This window comes from Anabrus simplex, chromosome 5 (assembly GCF_040414725.1).
Source record: "Anabrus simplex isolate iqAnaSimp1 chromosome 5, ASM4041472v1, whole genome shotgun sequence".
Classification (NCBI taxonomy): Eukaryota; Metazoa; Arthropoda; class Insecta; order Orthoptera; family Tettigoniidae; genus Anabrus; species Anabrus simplex.
The window spans coordinates 198,151,952-198,170,418 of NC_090269.1; positions in this window are offsets into that span (position 1 = coordinate 198,151,952).

Consider the following 18,467-nt stretch of genomic DNA (forward strand, 5'->3'; position numbering starts at 1 on the left):
GATGAAAATGCAATTTGTTTATAGAATGGCAGAATATTTGACTCTGAAAAAACTTAGTGTGACGGTTTGAGGAAGGGGAATCCATACATGATTTTGATGGCTCTTTTTTGTAGGATTTCCAAATTATTAATGTAATCTTTCCTACATCTTCCCCAAATAAAGCTTGTGTATGTTAGACGTGGGTGGATCATTGCATAATATATACCCTTCAATTGTTGATGAGAAAAATTACTGTATTTTAATCTGTGCATTATTCCTATCAAAGGGGTAATTTTGCTGATTACGTAATCAATATGGCTTTTCCAGGAAAGTGTTGAGTCTAATATAATACCAAGATACTTAGCTGAGTTGACTCGCTCTATTACTTGGTCCTTTAGGGTAACAGTGTTAGCCGCTGTGATCTTATGGGTTGTTTTATGAAAGATTAAGTATTTTGTTTTAGTCACATTTATGATCATTTTTTTAGATAAAGCCCAGTACGATAACTTGTCCAAGTCACAATTTATATCTTACATAATTTGCGTTTCACATAGTCCTCTGAAAGTTATTAAGATATCATCGGCAAATACTTTACATTTTCCCTTTAGTGTTAAAGATTGTATGTCATTAATATAATTCAAGAATAGAATAGGGCCTAGTACTGAGCCCTGCGAACTCCTGTTTTTGTTTGCTGCTTAGAACTTTCAGTATCGTTAATCATCACACATTGTGTACGGTTTGATAAATAATTTTGGAACCATTTGTGTGCCAAACCCCTAATTCCTGCTAATTTTAACTTGTTCAGAAGTATTTTGTGGTCAACCAGGTCAAATGCTTTTTTAAGATCTATGAGTAGCCCTGCTGCTAATTTATTTTCATCTAAGGTCTTTTGAACATCTATTACTGTATCAAATACAGCATTATCAGTTCTCTATTTGGGAGAAACCCGTATTGATTATTGGAAAAGTAATTAGTTTTACACAGAAAATTTACCAATCTAATTTTTACTACCATTTCTATGAGTTTCCCAATTGCAGATAATATACTAATTGGTCTGTAATTGGATGGGTCTGTGATATCTCCTGATTTAAAAATAGGTACAATTATTACAGGGACAGACAAAGCTTCGCCTACTCTAATTACCTGAGTTATATTTTCTATAAACATAGCCAACCATTCAGTCACTCATTTGTCAAGTCCAATTGCACACATTTTTGCCAGTAGTCTTCCATGATCTACCCTATCAAATGCCTTAGATAGGTCAATAGCGATACAGTTAAATTGACCTCCTGAATGCAGGATATCCGCTATATCTTGTTGAAATGCTACAAGTTGAGCTTCAGTGAAATAGCCTTTCCTAAACCCAAACTGCCTTGTGTCAAACCAGTTATTAATTTCGCAAACATTTCTTATATCATCAGAAACAATGTCCACCCGAAGCTTACATGCAATGCATGTAAAACTGACTGGCCTGTAATTTTCAGCTTTATGTCTATCACCCTTTCTGTATACACAGGGGCTACTATAGCAACTCTCCATTAATTTAGTATAGCTTTTCCAACAAAACAATAATCAAATAAGTACCAGTACTTCAGATATGGTACTATATCCCAACCCACTGTCTTTAGTATATCCCCTGAAACCTTATCAATTCCAGCTGCTTTTCTAGTTTTCAAATTTGATATATTACTGTAAATGGCGTTGTTGCCATAGGTAAATTTTAATACTTCTTTAGTATTAGTCACATCCTCTATCTGGACATTATCCTTGTAATCAACAATCTTTACATAGTGCTGACTGAATACTTCTGCCCTTTGGAGATCCTCGCATACACAATCCCCTTGTTCATTAATGATTCCCGAAATATCCTTCTTGGAACCTGTTTCTGCCTTGAAGTAGCTGTACATACTCTTCAATTTTTCCCTAAAATGTGTATGGCCGCCAATTATGCTTGCCATCATGTTATCCTTAGTTGCCTTCTTTGCTAGATTCAATTTCGTAGTAAGTTCCTTCAATTTCTCCTTACATCCACAGCCATTTCTAACTCTATTTCTTTCCAACCTGCACCTCCTTCTTAGTCTCTTCACTTCTCTGTTATAATACAGTGGATCTTTACCATTCCTTACCGCCTTTAAAGGTACAAACCTATTTTCCCATTCCTCAACAATTGCTTTAAACCCATCCAAGAGTCTGTTTACATTTTTATTTACCTTTTTTCCACCATTCATAGTTACTTTTTTTAAACTCCCTCATCCCAGTTTTATCAGCCATATGGTACTGCCCAATAGTCATAATTTTAATATCATCCTTTCTCTCACATTTATTTTTAACTACGACAGAAACCGCTTCATGATCACTAATACCATCTATTACTTCGGTATCTCTATAGAGCTAATCTGGTTTTACCACCACCACATCCAGAACATTCTTCGCTCTAGTTGGTTCCGTCACATTCTGAATCAGATGCCCTCCCCATATTCACTTATTTGCCATTAGTTGGTAATGCTTCCTGTCGTTTGCATTACCTTCCCAATTAACATTTGTAAATTGAGATCACCCACTACAATCACGTTCCTTTCCTTATCGTTTCCCACATAGTTGATTATCTTATCAAATAATTCTGAATCAGCGTCTGCGCTACACTTTCCAGTTCTGTACCCTACAAAGACATCAAGTTGCCTATTATCTTTAGAGATGAGCCTTAACACCTAGAATTTCATGTTTCTCATCTTCAACTTTTTCGTAGCTTATAAATTCTTCTTTCACCGGAACGAATACTACCCCTCCTACAATTCCTATCCTATCTCTACGAGACACATTCCAGTTCCGTAAGAAAATGTCTGCACCCATTATATCACTTCTCGCCCATGATTCAACTCCTATTACAACATCTGGTAAGTATATATCTATTAAATTAATAATATTCCTTTCTTTACAATGCTTCTACAGTTGAGCACTACATTTTTATGTCATCCCTACTTGATTTCCAGTTCCCTCTTCTCTTATCACCGCTCCCTAGGCCACCCTGTTTCCCTGAATGTACCTCCCTGTAACCCTTCTAAACATATTTTCTAACTTATATGTTCCACTGCGGTTTAAGTGAAGGCCATCTGAATGCAGATCCCTATCTCCTACCCACCCATTAGGATCTAAAAATCTCACTCCCAGGTTCCCACATACCCACTCCATAGTCTCAATCCCCAATCACCTTCAAGCCAGTATCACTCCTACACAGTATTCCACTGAGAACAATCTCCGCTTCCTTAAAGTTCACCCGTGCTGCGTTTGCCAGGTTCTTGATGGTTATGGGCTCCTATATTTTTGCCCAGTAAAAAATCCTGATTTATATGAAAACACTCGCAATATGTTTGTACTGAGGTCAACGCTTCACTTATAAAATATGGTAGTCACGCACGTATTGCACTACATGTATGATTCTTAAGGGGCCCACAGACGTGCAATATTATTGCGCAAAATGGATTGTACAATATATTGCTAGCTGTCCATAGACGTACAATATTTTTGCACTACAATCGGGTTTGTGCAATAAATAGAATCGTGTGGAGATAATATTGATGGTTGTGCAATATATTGTGCAAAGCGGTCATATACGTACAACATGCATTACAATATATAGTCGGTCCATGCCGGTATTTTGTTTGGTGAAAATGTTGAGTGACACTGATCTTTACTGAGTTTTGATCGCCGTGGTTGTAAGTGCCAAAAAGAAGCAGAAACGTAAAAAAGGACGTGGGCCAAACTGGTTTCTAGACAGAGAAATGTACACTCATGAAAATTTACTCAATGAACTGAGAAAATGTGAGCCAAATGATTTTCGAAACTTTCTGTGCATGAATGGTGAAGTGTTTGATGAACTCCTCGCTTTGGTTACGCCTCAAATAGAGAAAAAGGATGCTATTATGCGATATGCTATTCCCGTAAGTCAACGTTTGTCTATAACATTACGTTACCTTGCCACCGGGAATACCTTTGAAGACCTGGAGTTCTTAACTGCTGTTTCACCACTGTCAATAGGTCACATTGTTATAGAAACGTGCACAGCTCTGATCAACAGCCTCAAGGAATTAATAAAGGTAAGCACTTTTTGAGCTTGAGCAATTTATTTCAATTATATACTGTATATGACATATATTAACATTTGGGCATGTTAATGAAAAGTAGAAAAATAGGAGCTTGTGTTTGGGGGACGGGGTTCTACTGTAGAATAATAGTCAACCCACGTAGGGAAAGACTGAACACGGTATGGAGTGGAAGCACGGGAGGGGTTAATTTCCACGGAATTACGGTGTAAGATCCCCATTTGTTCTTCGAATACAATATCCTTAATCGCCTTCTTTGCAAACAACTGCTGTTGTGGATCCATTTTTTTAGTTCGATTGCCCAAGCTGCAGCTATTTTTTCGTATACATCTGGTTGCCAATTAAGGGGTTCGCAAAACATTTTAACCAACTCTTCATTCGAATCTGCTACCTTGTTTTTCTTCTTAGTAGGTCCATGCTTGCTTTGAGTCTGAAAAAAATTAAAAAACAAGAAAATTTAAATATAAAATAAAAATAATATAAAAATAAATAATAAAAAAATAGAATTTTCCTTTTCCCTGGGATAGTCTCATTTTTCTTGCAGGTACTGCGCCGAGCGCATAAGAAAACTCTAGCTAGCTCTTACCCCAGGGTAATTATCGTAGTTATATTTTACGTGAATTCAAGAAGACGTCGAACGTAACCAAATATCTCATCGATTTATCATAAGCATTGATTGACGTCTCTACCTAACGTATCGCTTCAAAATCGGAAATAGTAGATTAAGCTATATCTTAGTTCTAAGTTGTATAGTATTCCAGCAAGCTATGAATAACACACCAATATAGCTTAATTACTATGATTTATTGACAAAATGTAAAAAAAATAGAAGAATGTGAAATAAATGGATTGAATATCCAAGATTAATTATTTTATTTTAAGAGATCAATCATTGGCATATAATTGTTATATTCGTTGCTTGTTATATTCATTCCTTACTGAAATGAACTAATGTTCCTTTCTCACATTATATTTCATAAATAAATGGAAACAATGGAATTGCAAATTATCGTGGTTAAAATATTGGTCATGTTAAGCAATTAATCATATCACTATAATATTCTTGATCAGTCTAATTTTTTCTCTCATTTCTTAGGTCAGTTACTGTCCATTATATACGCTGTTTCATAAAAATTAAGGAAAAATATTGGTTTCATATCTGCGTTACAAACATAGGCTAACGTTCATTTAATATGATATATTAATTGTCATTGCATCATGTGTCTACTTAGTCTTTAACTTAAATAAAATATACATCATAACTAACCAAACAAATTCTCGTCTATATTGAAAATTCAACATATGACCTTACTCGACTCAACTAAATATTATGGAATACCATGGTCAACGATATCAAGTGACTTTTATTCAATTGACATTAGTGGTAAGAAGTAGCGTTATCTATTCATAACTATCAAAACCTGCCATAATTAATATTTCATAATATGTGACTTCATTGTACGAATACTATGTTGAAATCATTTAAATGAATAATTCTCCTCATCAGTGCTCATTTCGATGATCTATTCCTTCCACACAATTATATAAGTATCACGCCATGCTGACATTATTGTACGATAGGGATTCTCAATCAAAGAAACAATGTTACTGCTTTATAAATACAATTGATTGGAGCTCGAGCTAATATTATCTACTTTCTCTTCAAATATTTCATTTACATTATATCACCGTAGCAACATATTCTTTCGATTCCTTCATTATCATTCTCATATAACGTCGTTTCATATCTGTTTCACACCATGTCTCTTCCAATTATATCAAATCCGCATCTCATATAACTTATACCAAAGCGTAAATAATTTCATTCTATATAAATATATCATCGGATCACAAACTTCATATACCGGTACAACATCAGCATGTCTTCCATTTGCCTTCATATCCATATCTAATCTCATTTCAATTATTCATGACAACATACAACCTACACACATTAAAGAAATTTTTCATCTAAAATCCTACAGTATTCTATTCCTAAACACTTCATATACATCATAGCATAATCCGATATGATTCCTTGATATCATTGAAATAACACTGTCACATATTTAAGTCACTTTCCCTAACCAAAAATGGTCTAATTTCTTATAAATAATACCTATTTCCATCACATTATCGACAAATTATTAGGTCACTCGTGAGAAACTAATGTAAGTTGATTCATTTCGAAGACACAATCGCCCTATCATCTATTCATCAAATGTAAGCAATCTACAATACATATTATCTAGCAATTTTTTTAATTCTCTACGAAACTTATATTTTTCCTTTAGCCATCGGGATTATGTCGTTTCTGGTTCGCCATCAGCAGCTGTGGTTAGTCTCCACAGCAAATACGCGACACTCAGTGAGATATCGAGGGACAGCTATTAGAGCTCTCCCTAGTGGATGGACCTGAGAAGTAATGAATCTGTCATAAGAGCACGTGTATTTGTGTGTGAAGTTTTTGGTGTTATTTAAGCGTTTTCAGTGAGTTGACATAATAAAATAGTAGCGTGTGTCATTCCTTGATATCTCCTCTCAACTTGAGGGGAAAGGTATGTGCTGTGTTTGGCTGCAGTAACTATGAAGTAGAGAAGAATGTGCGGTATTTATTTCGTTTACCTCGTGACAATAAAATGTAATTAATATTGTGTTTGCATATATATTCCTCCAGTGACAAAGAGATTTTTATAGTACTTCATAATCTTCTGACCTGCTCGACCCATATTTTAACTGGCTTAAAATTTAATACGCATATTTAATTCTATAATGCAGCAGTTAACCATCAATACCGATGTGTTGTTGTAGGTGTGATCTGTGGGTGTTGAAATGTCACAGAAGTGATTTGGCTAAGGTGTACAAGAAAGAAGGGACGTTACGCTTATATAAGAATTAAGAGGAAAATTGTCCTGCTTTTAAATGTTTATTCATTTCATCATGTGTGTAAGGAATGTGCCGATATTTTTTATTGACAAGTGTCTTAATGTGATGATAAAATGTTTTTAATGAGGAAAAAGACAAATCTAACCGTAAAAGTTCAAGCAGGAATCTTAAAGCAAAAGAAGTAATGCATAAATGAAAGATCAAGCCATTTCGCAGCAGTCCATTTCACATCTTGTTTATATGTCTATACTCCGCACGGCCTTACTACTAAATTGAAGTTTCGCAAAACAAATGAGCATCGCCTTTCCTCTGTTGCCAGCGCGCTACGCCCGCGTGAACAGCTGATGCAATACGACCGCGGTAAATTGCCCTTGTACCGTACTCAGAAAAACTAATGAATATGGATTGAAAACAAATTCACAATAACTACACTTACTAACAATATCTGACACTAAAAGAGAATATATTATTAAGAATAAAAGAGAATGAGGAAACAACACATCACCCACCGCTAATGGCTGGCACAGGAAGGAGGTTACGGCCTACAAAGGGAACACACTACTGATCTCAGAGTCACTGGAACCCTCCAACAATATGAAAAACACATTAATTACTGAAGGAAAATGCGAAAGATCGCGAACCGTACCGAATAGCATACACGCTGAGCGAGATAGGTTAACCACAGAGTGAATGTAAATATTAGAGTTGGCAACTACGTTTCGAGATCATACTCTGGCGATATCAATCGATATGAATGACAGCTTGGGATTGGTTGGATGTCTATGCTTCAGGGCATAACCACCAGACAGAGCCAAAATCTGCCAAAACGTCAATTTAGAAGTAGAGCCGTACGGAGTATAATTTCAGTCTTTAAATAATAATCTTGTAAATAATTCTTCATTCATTTATCCAGAATGGATTTAGCAACTTCGAAGTTAATATCTCAATAACACTTCCTTTCTAGACGTAATTTATTTATCCACTTTCGTATATGCATTTCCATTGATATTTGAATTAACGCGACTTTTCAGGTCAAGTCACTAGGAGCGCCACCGTCGAATTGTCTCCCATTTTAACAAGCCTAAATCCGTAAGTGTCGCGTATTGTCTCTACTGTATTTGTCCATAGTTCACCGAGAGCCATCGAGACGTTGCTGCGAATGTTGCTATCTGCTGCCCTCATCTTAGCTGGAATGACCCCGGGCAATTGTGCCATCTTCTCCTTAGAGTCTCATGGCGGGCTTGTCTTGCGCAAGTAGAAGAACCATATACACATCCCATCAGCTGAAACATTATATCGTAGTCATAGCCTTCTAACATTAGTATGTCATTAATAGTCAAGTTTTATAAGGCTTTTCTTCTTAAATTAGGCAGTACTCCAAAATGTTTACTGTAGCCATAATTTCTTATATTCACTACAAATGCTAAATGAATTGATGTTTATAACTGTTGCGTTAGATCGAATTTCTCTTCACTGATCCAATGTCTAGTCTTTGCTCTCTTCTTAGCGTTTGGCTTATTCAACTGTTGCTGTATCTCACGAATTTGACGCGAATATTTTGTTGATGACGTTTCATTTATACGCAGTTTTCTCGTATAAATGTATCTACGTTCTTCTTTCTTTACTTCTATATAATTCTCAATGTTATATGGTGTGGCTTACTTCTTGATTGATTGCGTACGCTTTCTAGAAGTATTTGTTCATTTGTAATATTTTAGTGTTAGCGTTAACAATTCGAAAACTATTTTGTCATATACACTGCCACCATGATCGTGACCGTTTCGTCCTTGCGCGGTACTGTAATACTTTGACATTGTATAATTTTATGCTTTGTATTTAATTTCATTACCGGTAATCGCGTGCAAATCGACTCTACCAAATTACTCCTAGAACAAAGAAATGGCACAGAAGAAGAAGAATAGAAAGAAATTGCTGAAGGATTCAATGACCTGTGGAATTTTTCAAACTGTTTGGGATAAATTGATGGAAAACACGTGCCAATAAAGAACCCCCCCCCCACAAATTCAGGATCCCACTACATCAACTACAAAATATTCTTCAGTATTGTGATGGTGGCAGCAGCGTATGCCTTATTATAAGTTCATCGTGGTTGATGTGAGAATCAATGGGCGAATATCAGGCGGCGCTGTATTTGGTTACACGTAGTTCGGGAGAGCAGTTTCAGATATTTCACTTGGAATCATGGAACCTTCACAATTCCCGAATAGTCAGGAACTAGTGCTATTTGCTTTGTTTTGGGATGAGGCTTTTGCACTGATAGACAATCTTCTGAAAACCTACCGCCAAGCAGGATTAAATTTGGCGAAAATAATTTTCAATTATCGATTAAGTCGTGCACGTCGTGTTATCGAAGATACCTTTGGCATTTTAGTTAATAGATTTGGTATACATCAGAATCCTATAACATTGCCTCCAGAAAAGGCTCAAAAGGTTGTCACGGCATGTTGTTATTTGCATAACCTTTTACGACAACGCCAGCCAGGAGCTTACATTACTAGGAATCATGTAGATAATGAGGATTTGCAGGCCGGTAATGTCACAAGCGGAACATGGAGAGATGTGGTGAATGAGGCAACCCCCCTTCAGCCAAGTACCTCCAGAAATGCATCAACAAGTGCTAAGATGGTCAGAGATACCTATTGTCATTTCTTTAACAATAAAGGGCAGGTTTCATGGCAATTAAATATGATTTGAAAAATATTTGAAGTGAAATTAATAACATAAGTAAAAATGTAAATTAAAACAAGCTGTTTCATCATACGTTGTATGCTTCACCATACGATTGTAAGTAAAAATTATGTTAAAAAAATATTAGTAAAAAACTCACAATCAAAATGTAGTAATGATTTACAGCCCTTATTGCGCCTTCACCAGTGTCACTTGTATCACGATCCTCGTCTCCTGTCTCAACTGGGTCCTCAAATGTGTTCATCGTGCTGATCGAAGCAGTTGGTGTTCCTTGACACAGAAGAATCATTTCTGCAAAGAACCACAGTGAGGGTTCGACATTGTCTGCACCCGCAACACACTTTTCTGCATCAATAAGCCGCTTCACTTCCTTTCGGAAGTTTGTACGCAGATAATTGATTTTTTATAACTTCTTGCTTATCGGCCTTTGCGTATTTTGCGCGATATTTCTCAGTAAGTAGCTCGTACTGATCACCTTTTTTAACGCGATTACTGTAATCTTTGCTCTTAACGTCCCATAGAGCCAGAAGGCAATGGTACACTTCGATAAACTCCAAACTGAACATTTTCTCCTCCTGTTTGTCTGCCACCCAGATACGTTCTCACCCACCAGTTTATACCAGCTGGCGGGAGGACGGGATATTGCACAATATTGCCAACACATTAGATCATCAACAGGGGTTCTCCAGATTTTACGACGAGAGCGTTAGTCGGAATTCATTCATACATTCATTCATTCATTCATTCATTCATTCATACATACATTCATTCATTCATTTCAGTTAATTGCAATGAGCTAACATTAGATCATTCAAGTCAGACTTCCTACAGCGCATCCAGATTACATTCAAAGATTGTGAGGTGACTATGAACTAAAGTGTAGTAGATAGGTTTTAAAAGATGTTGTGGCATAAAATAACTAAGTTTCTTTAAAATTCCTGCAACAGGTGTGATCTTTTTAGTAGTATATTCAACATGGTATGTCCAGTTCAAGTTCCTATCAATTACCAACCCAAGATATTTCACAGTACTCACTAGTTTTATTTCAGCATTGTACATACATATTTTACTGTGTGGGATTTCATTCTGACCTTGTTTTTTCATTATCATATAATTAGTCTTTTGCATATAAATTGTTAATTTAATTGCTTGAAACCAAAACCACGGAGTATTAAGTTCTTCCTGCATATCTTTATCAATCGAGTCTATATTGCAACCAGTATAGAACATGTTTGTGTCGTCGGCATATAGTGTGATATGTCCTTTCAAACGGAGTGTTGCAATGTCGTTGATGTAGTCTAGAAAGAGTATCGGCCCTAATACCGACCCCTGTGGAACGCCAGGGGTTAACCTATTCGCTGATCTCCTACAGATATTAAGCACTACATACTGTTTTATTGAGTGCTTCTAGACAGATACGTAAGGCTTGAGATTGTAACGTATTGAGGTGCGTAAAAATATTAACAGAAGCAGTATCAATGATAAGTGCCACATAATCCATATACGATTTGATTGTAGATCTATATAATGCGGTAGTTGCAACAGGATCCCCTCCTCAATGTCGACGCGTGACTGTGTTTAACACCTTGATGTATACATCTGCTTTGTGACGTAAATGTTGGAAATGTTGTTTCCATTTTAATATATGGTCTATGGTGCAGATTGGCATTGCATACTCATCAAAACAAATAGGGGAACTATCATAACAGCGTAGATGAGTGAATATCATGGCCGATTGTTTTGATATGGAGAGTTGAAGACCATTCGAATCTAACCATGAGGCCGCCTCGCTCAATATTTTTGACATGTGTTTTCCACATGTACCGGTATCTATGTTATCATGGAAGAAGTAAATAACAAAATTATCAGCATATGCAAGTATGCGAGCTGAACGTAAATTAACTTTTCAAACTCCCTCATATATAAATCAAAGGGGATTCTATTGAAGACTTCTCGATGTGAAAGGCCTTGTGATCTTTGGCGGCTAGGGATGGGATTGTGTAGATTTAACAATGAACGTGCCGTACGTAAGTAATTGTCGTAAGATATGTATAAAGCTGTTTGGGATTCTACTTATAGCCAATATATTTTCAGTTTCACGGAGTTCGGGAGAACCCTTTCAGACAATTCACTTGGAATCCTGGACCCTACACAATTGCCGAGTAGTCAGGGACTAGTGCCATTTGCTTTGTTCAGGGAAGAGGCGTTTGCACTGGCACAAGTCAGTGAGGTGAAGTGGTACAGAATCATACGCTCCTTGGATATCTAAAAAAGTTGCAATACAACTTTGTCTTTGGTATTTCGCCAATAGTACATAATTATGAAAGTATTAACGGAATCTTGGGAGCTCCGCACTTTAAAGAATGCATATTGATATTTCGTAACTAGATGGTAGAATTCTAAGACCTACATAGATCGCTGTAAGAGGACATTTAGGAACGTTTTTCTGAGACACGATCCTAATAAATTCCTCGATAGCTATTAGGTTCAGTGGCTATCTTGCGCGGCTTGAGTATGGGAAGGAGAAACATGTCATTCTATTGTGGAGGTGTCTCTGAGGTTGTGAAATATATTGTTATAATATTTAATGCGTATTTTTTTAGCACAAGGGGGTACTAATTGGATCATCTTATATGTAACGTTATCGGGACCTGGGGCAGAGTTAGAGGATGTAATTAATTACGCTTCCAATTTGTTGGAGTGAGTTGGTTGCAATAATATGGAGAAGTGGGTACTGGAGGGTGCAGATGGAGAAACGAAAGCGCGGACCACGTAATCTGAAGTTATGGAAGTAAGAAATGGAGACAGAACAGTGTTGGGTATTGTCGGGGGCGTTACATGCTGTGAGACTCGTGTAAGAGCGCGAACAGCATTCCAAAGTTGGATGGCAGGCATGTGAGTGTTTAAAGACGAGATAAAGTTCTTCCGTGCTACTCGTCGTTTAGATTAAAAGACTCACCGAGTGTAAGCGATATGATTTTTTAAGTTGAAATATTTGTGGGGAGTTAAATTTTTGCGATACAGTTGAAGCAATTGAAGTAGCTTTTGTATTATCTGATGGTATTCTCTATACCATCAGCGGATGCGGTTAAGTGATTAGCCGGAAGGGCGGTAGCTACCGTAAATGGGTGGTATATATAAATAAAATCGTATAAAATGGTAAGAAGGGAAGAATATGTCAAATTATTACCGGGCCGTGAGCTCAGTTGAGTGGTTATATAATGACTGAAGGTAGTTGCATCGAAATTTCGAAGGGAGCGCACGTTACTTATAACTGTTGGGGCAACGGGAGACGGATTGTGTCTCCCCAATCCATAAGTAATTAAGATAAGAAAATGGTCGTTTGAATAGGTTTCTGCTAGAGTATGCCATGTTGTTAAGGGGAACCATGGATCCTCGACAAAGGGTTAGGTCCACGGCGCAGGGGGGAGCTCTGGGCGGAATTATACGAGTGGGTTAAACATCATTAAGTACAGATAGGTCATGATAATGAGTCGCAGGTAGAAAGTGGGTGCCATTAATCGTATCGGAGGAACTGCCCCATATCGTATGGTGACTATTATAATCTCCTAAAAGAAGGACCTTCGACACAGTATCAAACTGGTGAAAAAAGTTCGACCATTGTGTTTCAGTAATAGATATATCGGGAGAACAATACATATTGAGAATGTTGATTTTTTGATAAGTGGTACCTATAATAAAGGTATTAGAGTTCTGGTTGTGGATATTAAAGTGTTCGTATGACAATTTGTTCTGAACGAGGATAACAACTCCGCCATATCCCGGTCCATCTCATCGTTCTATGTTATACTCTTTGACATGAATGTATAGATGAGACGAAAACCATGTCTCGCGTAGTGCTACAATATGGGGTGTAGTTTGAGCAAGAAGTAAATTTAGTTCATGCTGTTTATTGAGGAACCGAGCTCGATAGGTGCAGTCGCTTAAGTGCGTCCAGTATCCAGTATTCGGGAGATAGTAGGTTCGAGCCCCACTGTCGGCAGCCCTGAAAATGGTTTTCCGTGGTTTCCCATTTTCACACCAGGCAAATGCTGGGGCTGTACCTTAATTAAGGCCACGGCCGCTTCCTTCCCACTCCTAGCCCTTTCCTGTCCCATCGTCGCCGTAAGACCTGTCTGTGTCGGTGCGACGTAAAACAAGTAACAAAAAAAAGTTTATTGAGGACGCTCCTGGCATTCCACTGTGTTAGTCTGATCACAGAAAGAAATTATATTATATATATTGTCACGTAGTTGATAAATTACATTTGACACCGGGGTATGTCACGCAAAATTGTATGAGTTGTAAGAGCTTTTGGTGAATGTCGCTTTGTAAATGGACGCGTTGGCGTTGAATATTACCAGTTGTTGTAGGACGGCGGACTACACAAGTCGTGGCTCGTGCTCCCGACATGTGAGGAGTGGGTTGAACTGATGTATTTGAATGGGGATAAAAGTAAGCTGGTTGAATTGAAGGTATGGTTGACGCCAGGAGTAAATACAGTGCACCGGCGAAAGTGTCGAACATTCTCATATTTGGTGATAGCCAGGCGAGGGGAATTGCGGAGAAAATGAACAATAAAGATATTGCAGCATCGGCTGTCATCTATCCTGGGGCCCCAATGACGAAGGTATTGGAAAACACGGAGCAGGCGGCAAGAAATCTCGGAAGTCGTGATGCAGTAGTGATCATCGGCGGGACGAACGACGTAGCTCACGACGACGCTAAGATTGTCATTTCTGAACTTAAATGTACACTAGGTAAGCTGACTCACACTAACATCTTTGTAGTGAACGTGCCCCACAGTCATGATTTGATTAGAGACTCGTGTGTGAACATTGAAGTGGACAAAGTTAATACAGATATGGTTAAAATTTGTAAACATTTTCGTAATACCCAGGTAATTGATAGCAGCAGTTTCGAGAGACACTGTTACACAAAGCATGGCCTTCATCTAAACAATTCAGGTAAACAAAAGATAGCAAATATTGTTCTAGATTTTATTAATCTTAAGATATGTACTGTAAAAAATGCAACTCCCTTGAGTTATAATACTGACCAGGAAAACTAGTATGAATGAATGAAGAAAACTAGTAGAAAGAGCCAGCCGTAATTCAAGCTGGTTCAGCCAACTAGAAAATGAAACTCAGGAAAGTAAGGAATTTCAAGTTAACCAATTGCAACAGTCAAGTTTTAGGGAGGAAGGGGGTCTGAGATTGCTCTTGGTAAACTGTCAGAGTGTAGTAAATAAACAATTAAAATTCGGTACATTGATGGAATCTTATGAGACTGATGTGGTGATAGGAGTGGAATCGTGGTTGAGAGAAGGGGTGGGTAACAGAGAAGTATTTCCAGAAGGGTGCACATTCTATCGCAGAGACCGAGGAGATAAAAAGGGAGGGGGGTGTTTATTCTGGTGAAGGAAACTTATTGTTCACATGAATGGTTTACCGATGAAAGGGATGAAATATTAGGGATAAAATTAATTTGTGATAATATGATGGAGGTGGGAATTATAGGAACATACAGGCCAGGAACAGAGGAAAGGGACGTGGAAATATTTGAGAAAATAATAGATTATACTCATAAAAACAAAAATAATGATGTGGTAATAATTGGGGGAGATCTAAACTTGCCTGAAGTTGAATGGAATGGAGCTACAAGTGAAGCCCATGAACAGAAACTGGCAAATAAGTTAATCTGGGAGGGAGGATTTACACAAGTAGTACAAGACCCAACTCGTCTCAATAACCTACTAGATGTATTCTTGATTAAACCATGGGAAATTGTTGATAAAACTGAGGTAATTGAAGGAATATGTGACCATAAGGCTGTAATAATGGGTGTAGGACTGGTACCAAAAAGGCTTAATAAGAGGGTCACATAAGACAAGAAATTGTACAGAAAAACTAAAGTCGATGAATTTGGGACTTACCTTAAATCACAATTCAGTTGTTGGATAAGTGAAGGGAGTAATGTGGATACACTTTGGGCTAAATTCAAAGGAATCATTTGGGAAGGAGAGAAGAGATTTGTACCTGTTAAGAAGGGTAAAATGACCTCAGACCCTGTTTATTATACAAGGGAAATAAGAAAATTAAAAAGAAAATGTAGAATAGTAAACAGGAAAATCAAAGAGGGTAGGGAGAGTAGAGAAACTAGAAAACAGCTAATGAGGGAACTGAATAGAGTGAAAAAGGAAGCAAAAGAGAATTATATGAATGGCATTCTTCAAGAGCGAAATGACCACAAAGGGAAATCGAAAAAGCTGTATTCATATATCAGGAATCAAGAACGAAAAGGAATCCATATTCCTACAATGGTGGGAGAAGGGGGTGAACACTATTTAACAGATACTGAGAAAGCAAACCTCTTTAGTAAGGAATTCAGATATTCAGTAGATGATTGTCAGGAGTTGGAAACGGAAACAGAAGATACAGAAGGAGGGACACAGAGGGAAACAAGAAGCTTCTCATTCACAAATGAAGATATTTTCAGAGAAATCCAACTGCTTCAGCAAGGAAAAGCAGCAGGAAGTGATCAAATTACTGGGGAGGTGTTAAAGACAATGGGGTGGTACATAGTGCCTTATTTAAAATTTCTCTTTGACTATGTCATAAATAATAGTGTAATACCAAAGGAATGGAAGGAATCTATAATAATACCAATTTATAAAGGAAAGGGAGATAAAAGGAAACCAGAAAACTACAGACCAATCAGCCTGACCAGTATAGTTTGTAAAATACTGGAGAGTTTAATATCGAAGTACATCAGAGGGATATGTAATGATAAAAATTGGTTCATGAGGAGCCAGTATGGATTTAGAAAGAAATTTTCTTGTGAGGCACAACTGGTGGGATTTCAGCAGGACATATCAGATCAATTGGATTCAGGAGGGCAGTTAGATTGCATAGCCATAGATCTTTCCAAAGCCTTTGATAGAGTGGAACATGGAATATTATTAAAGAAATTGGAGGGATTAGGACTGGACGTAAGGGTTACACGTTGGGTGAAAACATTTCTAAATTCAAGGGTTCAGAAAGTCAAAGTAGGAAATAACGTATCGCAGGAAGAGAAAGTTGGGAAGGGAATTGCACAGGGTAGTATAATCGGTCCGTTACGTTTCTTAATATACGTAAATGATTTAGGGAATAATATAACATCAAAAATAAGGTTGTATGCAGATGACATAATTGTTTATAGGGAAATAAACAACATTGAGGATTGTTCAGAATTACAAAGGGACCTTGAGAGTATCCAACAACGGGTTGAAGAGAATAACATGAAGGTTAATGGAGGCAAATCAACTGTTACAACATTTACAAACAGGAGTTATAAAACTGAATTTGAATATACTTTGGATGGGGTAGTTATCCCAAAAGATGGCAAGTGCAAATACTTAGGTGTAAAATTTGAAAGTAATTTGCACTGGAAGGGTCATGTGGATGACATTGTTGGGAAAGCATACAGATCATTACATGTCATAATGAGGCTACTTAAAGGATGCAACAAAGAATTAAAAGAGAAAAGTTACCTAAGTATGGTTCGTCCATTATTGGAATATGCAAACAGTGTTTGGAATCTTTACCAAGAATACGGTACCTAATAAAAGAAATAGACAGTGTGCAGAGGAAAGCAGCAAGGTCTGTAACAGGGGATTTCAGGAGAAAGAGTAGTGTATCAGAAATGTTAAAGGAACTATGGGAAACTTTAAGTAAGAGAAGGGAGTAAACTAGACTTATAGGGTTATATAGAGCCTATACAGGAGAAGCAGCATGGGGAGATATCCGTGAGAGGCTTCAGTTGGCAAATAATTATATCGGCAGGACTGACCACAAATGTAAAATTAAAAGAAATTTTAGTAGAAGCGATTGGGGTAAATTTTCATTCATTGGGAAGGGTGTAAAGGAGTGGAATAGTTTACCAGGGGTAGTGTTTGATCCTTTTCCAAAATCTGTACAGATATTCAAGAAGAGAACAAACAGCAACAGAGAAAATAAATGAAATGTTAGAGGGCATTCGACCAATGCAGGTTAATGTAAATAAAAAATGTGTGTGAATAAATTAATTCCATCCCCTAGTCTAAGGAGTTTGGACAGCCAAAGTAGGGGATTCTCCGTAGGGGTGAAGTACAGTGGGGACTTCGAGGGTCCTGGGACCGCTACGGTAGCTGTGAAGGCCCTTCAGAAACTCTGAAAAGTGGTGGCAAAAGGGGCTCTGGTTAAGATGCAGCAGGTCGTTATGCTACTTAGGTTCCAGAATGGGTAAAGGAAAAAAGAAAAAAGTAAATAAATGCAATGTAAATTTTAATCTTATACCAGTTGTACAGTATCATTTGAAGTAATTCCACATAAAGTATATCAGTGGACTATATTTGTAAGTAGTTCAGGAGATATTATTAGTAAAATTTTGTAAACAATATAAATTTACTAAGGATGAGCTGTGTGTTTAATAGAAAAAATTGTTAGCATAAATTGTATAATATTGTATTATAGGAAACTTTTGTTCTCTTGTTAATTTAATATTTAGTGCTTGACAATAATGTATTTTAGTGTACCATTTGCCACCGAGGTAGGCACCTCATTTTCAAATAAAGAGATTTTGATTTGATATATTTCTCGGTCATATCCATGAAGAGGAGTAGGTCGGGGTTCTTGCACGACAACTTGTGTGAATTTACACTTTCTAGGTTGTTCCATTGTCGAGGGAGGGGAGATTCCCTTGTAAGTGGGGGGAAGAGTTGAGGGTGCAGGGGGATGCAGTTTGGAAGTAGCTTCGTGAAAAGTGATATTA